The following is a 6,006-nucleotide window of genomic DNA, read 5'->3' on the forward strand; positions in this document are numbered from 1 at the left end:
GTTTATTTTGTTACTTTCTTGCTTCTTCTACTTCAGTGTGACTCTTCAAGAGTATTAGGCCACTTAAATACTATTTTAGTTGACTGGTGAAGAAGCATTCATTTCTAAATCCAACTTTGCCTTATGAAAAAGCATCTTTGGTATGTGTGTAAATAAAATTTCAGAAACAAAAAAGGCAAATTAAAAATTTAACACTAAGCCAGGCATGATGGAGCACCCTCTCTAATCCCAGCAACTCTGGAGGCTGAGGCAGGAGGATTACAAGTTCAGTTCAAGGCCAGCCTGGGAAACTTAGCAAGACCCTGCCTCAAAATAAAAATCAAAAGGGCTGGGGATGTAGTTTAGAGGTAAAGTGCCCTTGAGTACTATCCCATACATGCACCAAAAAAAAAAAAAAAAGTTTAACCAGTACCTAGGTGGCACCTGGTATTGTAGAGATGATTAACATGCATTGACATGCAGTCTTCATTCAGGTTTCTCCCTGAGCAGGGCAAGGAAAAGAAGGCTAGAAGTCAGATATAAAGAGAAACAGTGTTACTCAGCTTAAAGGAGAGAGGTTTTCAAGTTGGGGATGGAGGGATGGATATGGAGATGGCTCTTGAAGTTTTGTGGAGCCTGAATAGGCAGCTATGGGTGGAAGATACCAGGGCTCAGACCCGAAAACCCGGTGGCCAGGCCTTGTTTAGTGGAGGAGCTGTGGGGTTGGTGGGGGTAGCAAGCACTTAGGAAAGATGGAGCTATTTTATTGCTTAAGCTTTTGTCAGTGGCTGCAGAACTGTCTTCTAGTTTGGCCATCGTCTTAAGGCCACCTACTCCTGGTTCTGCTTCTGATACCTATCTGTGTCACCATTTCTGTCTTTGCATTTATTTTGGGCTTCAATTCCATCATAGATACACAAACCATTCCTGTTTAGGACTTAACATGTGGCATTCTGATCTCAGCTAATCTCCATACCAAGAAAGAAAAGTAGATTTGACTCTCCATTCATGGACCTCCCTCTAAACAAGTTTTAGGTTGCAAAAGAAAGTTTCTGGGGCTGAGAGCCCAGTGAACTCCCCCCTTGTTTTATTGACAGGCTGTTGTGCTTCCATCTCCAGAGCAGTCTGATTGGGAGTAGGTTCAAAAAGTTGTTCTGTATCCAGAGTTTGCTAGCAACATACTGCTAGCATGCCCTCTCTCTCTCTCTCTCTCTCTCTCTCTCTCTCTCTCTCTCTCTCTCTCTCTCTCTCTCTCTCTCTCTCGATAATGTCTAAGGCAGTCTAGGTGATCCATGCCAAAGGGCTTGGTATAGCAGATCACTTCTTTTGCAAATAACCTCCCTTTTCTTCTTTGGGCAAAGATTCATTCTCATTTCCTTTACTTCTCCTAACTCAAACCCAGAGGCCTAAGCAAAGCAAAAGAAAAATGTGCTGGGTCTGAGAACCTCAGTCAGGTCACTCTGAAACCCAGCATTATGGTGGGTGGCAACTAAGACCTTTGTAGAGGTGTTACCTCTCCCACCTCCACTGGCTAGTTTGAGATCATTGACACTATTTAGAATCAAATTCTTTCCAGAATCAAATTTTTTCCAGGCCTAGTGGTGCACACATGTAATTCCAGTGATTCAGGAGGCTGAGACAGGGGGATCACCAGTTCAAGGTCAGCCTGAACAACTTAGCAAGACCTTGTCTCAAAATAAAATCTAATAAAGGACTGTGAACATAGCTCAGTGGTAGAGCACCATTGGGTAAAGTGCCCAGTAAAAAAAATTAAACAATTGGAAAAATAAACTAGATTATATGATTTCACTCTTTATCTATAGAATTTGCAAAGATTGAAAGAAATAATGACCAACATTGGCAAGTGGGTAGGTAACCAGGCACTCTCACACATGAATGAGGGAGTGGCAGTATGCTCTGATGTGACCCTTCTGAAGGAAATTTGGCAGTAACATATTTTACCTTTCCAGCATATTTGTGTATTCATTTAGGGCTAGTTCAAATATCTGGCTTGTTCATGTTGATCTCTGAAGATGTCCATTATTGATTTACCACTCATTGAGGGGTGGAAATGTGTCATTCTATTCAGCCCAGTAACCAAATAAGCACTTTAAAAGTTCTTTTTAGAATGATTAGAACAATGATAAAGTAAATATTTTGTTACCTTATAAGAAGTAATTTATTGATAACCTACTCAGTGCTCAGTACCTTGCTAGGTTTATGAGACACTTAAGAAGTATAAGGTGGAGGGGCTGGGATTGTGGCTCAGCGGTATAGCACTCACTGAGCATGTGCAGGGTACTGGTTTGATAAAAATAAAATAAAGGTATTGTGACCAACTACAACTAAAAAAACAAAACCAAAAAAAAAAAAAAAAAAAGAAGAAGAAGAAGTATAAGGTGAGTGTGTTAGTCAGTTTTCCATTACTGTGACAAAACACCTTATAAAATCAACTTAAAGAAGGAAAGATTTATTTTGGCTTAAGATTTCAGAGGTTTTAGTCCATGATCACTTGGCTCTATTGTTTCTGGCCCTGTGGCGAAGCAGAACATCATGATGGGGAGCACATGGTATAGCAAAACTATACCTCATGGCTGATGGGAAGCAGAGAGGGGGAACAGGAACAGATCATACCCTTCAGAGGCACAGTCCTAGTGACTTACTCCATCTAGGTCCCACCTCCTACAGTTTCTACCACCTCCCAATAGCCCCTTAAGCTCTCAGTCCATAAATGGATTAGTCCATTAACGAGGTTACAGCCCTCATGATCCAATGACCTCCCAAAGGTCACCTGTGAACCCGATGCACTGTGGACCAAGCCTTCAACACATGAGCTTTTGCAGGACATTTCAGATCTAAACCATATCAAGAGGGTTCCAGCCTTCAGAGCTGAACTAGGAAGTCAAGAGCAAAACTCTGTGACAGAACGGGAGAGCAAGCGGGTAAGGCTAACTTGTGAAGTGGAGACTCGGACCAAGCAGCTGGCCAACTCGAAATCACCCCCTGAGAAGTGATGAGGACACAGAGAGGGGAATGAACATCTCTTTTCCATCAGTCATTCCCCCTCCTCCTGTACCAGTGCTTTGATAAAAACAGCACAGCTGTTCTTCTGAGCTTCTCTTTTCCTTGGCTCTTTCTACCCAACAAATGACAGGTAGTAATTTCCCTTTCCAACTGAACAGTGCAACCCAAATAGTGGATGAGGGACAATTTTTCTCTGCAGAGCTATTTCAGGAAATAAATTAAAAGGAAATGATAGGGCTGGGGTTGTGGCTTAGTGGTAGAGCACTTGCCTAGCATGTGTGAGGCATGGGGTTCAATCCTCAGCACCTCCAAAAATAAATAGATAAATAAAATACAGGTATTGTGTGTCCATCAACAACTAAAAAAATTAACAAAAACAACCCCCATAAAGGGATAGAGCTAGAATATTATCATTTTGTAAATCATAAATGGAATAATGGATCAGACATTGATCGCCAGTAGCAGCTGACATCCTAAGAGACACCTGGGCATCATGCAGGGAGTCTACAACAGTTCCTCTAAAGAAGTCCCTCCAAAAAATTAAAACTGCATAGAACAGAGTCTGTAAGCCTAAGTCTAGGAAACCTAAGAAAGGAGGAAAATGCTCCATAGCACTGCAGGCATGCAGATGGAAAATTTTAAAAAGGGAGGAATCTACAGAAAAAGTGGCCTGATTTCCACAACAAATAATAAAGTGAATCTTTAAGTGAGAAAAGTAGACTTAAGGGATATATTAGTCAAATACATTGTGGACCTTGTTTGGATCCTAATTTGAACAAGCTAATAATTGTTTTATGATATATATGTAATACATATCATATATAATGTATGTGATACAATCGGAAATTTAATACTGGGAGGATATTTGATATTAAGGAATTATTGGTAAATTTGTTAGGTATAATAATGTTATTGTGGTTTTCTAAGCTTTTGCTCTTTTTTAAAAAAAAATAGAGGCAAAGACTTAAATATTTACAGTTGCAGGGGGAGCAGAAGTGGAAAGGACACTGGGAGATAAAAACAAGTAGGTATCAGCTCTCCATGAACTACCAGGATGTGATTGGTGAAAATTGCACCCTCCCCAGTTTTTGGTTTTTTTCAAAATTTTTTTAGTTGTAGATGGACACAATACTTTTATTTTGTTTTTATTTTTATGTGCTGCCAGGAATCGAACCCAGTACCTCATGCATGCTAGGCAAGAGCTCTACTACTGAGCCACAACGCCGCCCCCCCCAATTATTCTTTTGCTTTGCAACAAGCACAGACCAAAGCATGCATGAAAAGTTTGAAAATAAAAAAGATTCCCTCAAAAAAAAAAAAAAAAAGAAAAGAAAAGAAAATCACAAAATGCAGCAAATCCTATAGATGGGTAACTGCTCCAATCAACTTCAGCCCCTGCCAGCAGCTGGCTTGAGGCCCGGGTGGAAGTGCAGTGGATTTCCATGCTCTTTTGTGTTGTTTCTCCGAGCCTCTGACTGTATAAATGTGCTGTTGCTTCCCTTGGGGTAATTATCTCCTCCCCCACACTCACCATCTCTCTTCTCACACCTCCTTTAATATGTGCCGACAGTCACACACTGATGCAGACACAAAGGCAGCATCTGCTTGAGAATCCAAGAGTCTTGTGTCATTTCACACCAAGAATCAAGGGGGGAGGAGCCCTAAGTGTCATCCCAGGACTCCCGTGGTAACATGTACCCATTAAAGGCCAATTGCGTGGATTTTTAGAACTAGACAATTCCCCCACCCCCATGACTTCTTACAGCAAACCAGGGAGAATGCTGGTGATGGATGCTAACTTTTCAAATCAGAACTCTGAGGAACGGAGTTATTGCTACCGGTCTAGAATTACAAGTTTGTCTTACTAAATTATTAGTTTACTGATTCACAAAGAAATATTTATATAGTACACCTGTTATGCTATGACCTCCAAATTCTCCCATGATGAGGCAGATGTCGTCCGTGTCTTTCTGGATGAATGAGGAGCAGTTAGCAAAGTCCAGATGATTTGTGCTTTGTAAGTGGGTAGGATGTTAGGATTCTATATTAATTGGGTTGGGGAGCAGATGGGGGATTTAGGTAAAGTAGTGACATGATACGATTTATTTTCAAAATGATTCCTCTGGCTCCTGTGTGGAAAGTGGGCTGGAGGTTGAAGGCAGTGCGGAATGGAGAATGGAGGATGGGAGATCAGTGAGAGGCTACTGATTTGAGGGAGAGATCAGACCTGGAAATGTAGATTTGGAAGTAAGTGGTCATTGAGACTGGAAACGATTGGCTAAGGAGAGATTTAATGCAAGTAGAAAAGACACTGGGTCCTTACCCAGCTGTAGAGCTTTCCACATGTTAGAAAGAGCAGAAGAGGAGCCAGAAAATGCAGTAAATCCCTTATGTGTTCCAGCAACATAGATCAACAATGTGCCAATAGCCTGTGAGGTAAGAGGAAAACCAAGAGCAAGGAATCGTGGAAGGAGAAAGCATGTCATGAAGTAGGGAGTGGGAAGCTGGGAAGAAATGCCACAGAGAGAACTAGTAGGATGAGAACAGAGACGTGACCTTAGATCTGGGAATATGGAAGTCAGCTGTGCAGGCCTGGAGGTGTGGCGCCCTCTCGAAACAGGTGCTGTGGGGGAAAGGCAGAGGGCAGAGTGGAGACCAGGACCATGAGAAGGAGAGATTTGCTGTGAAGCAAAGGAAAGGAATACAGTCAATAGGCAGCGCAGTGGGCCAAAGGGGTGGCATTATTTTGTTGTAGAATTGTTTTGGCTTTGGCTTTTCAGAGATACTGGAACACATGTGTGTGTGTTAATAGGCATGATCCAGTTTAGGTGGAAAACCAGTGAGGCAGTGAGGGCCAGGGGATACTTGGAGAGGTGAGACTTGAGGAGGCAAGAGGGTTGGGCTGGGGGCTGCCCTAGATGGGAAAGCTCAGGGTATAAATCTCTCCATGTTCTCTTGAGGCTCTTGAATGCCCAGTAGCTCCTCTGTGAGCATCACTTCAGC

The sequence above is a fragment of the Ictidomys tridecemlineatus genome, chromosome 5, assembly GCF_052094955.1.
Source record: "Ictidomys tridecemlineatus isolate mIctTri1 chromosome 5, mIctTri1.hap1, whole genome shotgun sequence".
In the NCBI taxonomy this organism is placed as follows: Eukaryota; Metazoa; Chordata; class Mammalia; order Rodentia; family Sciuridae; genus Ictidomys; species Ictidomys tridecemlineatus.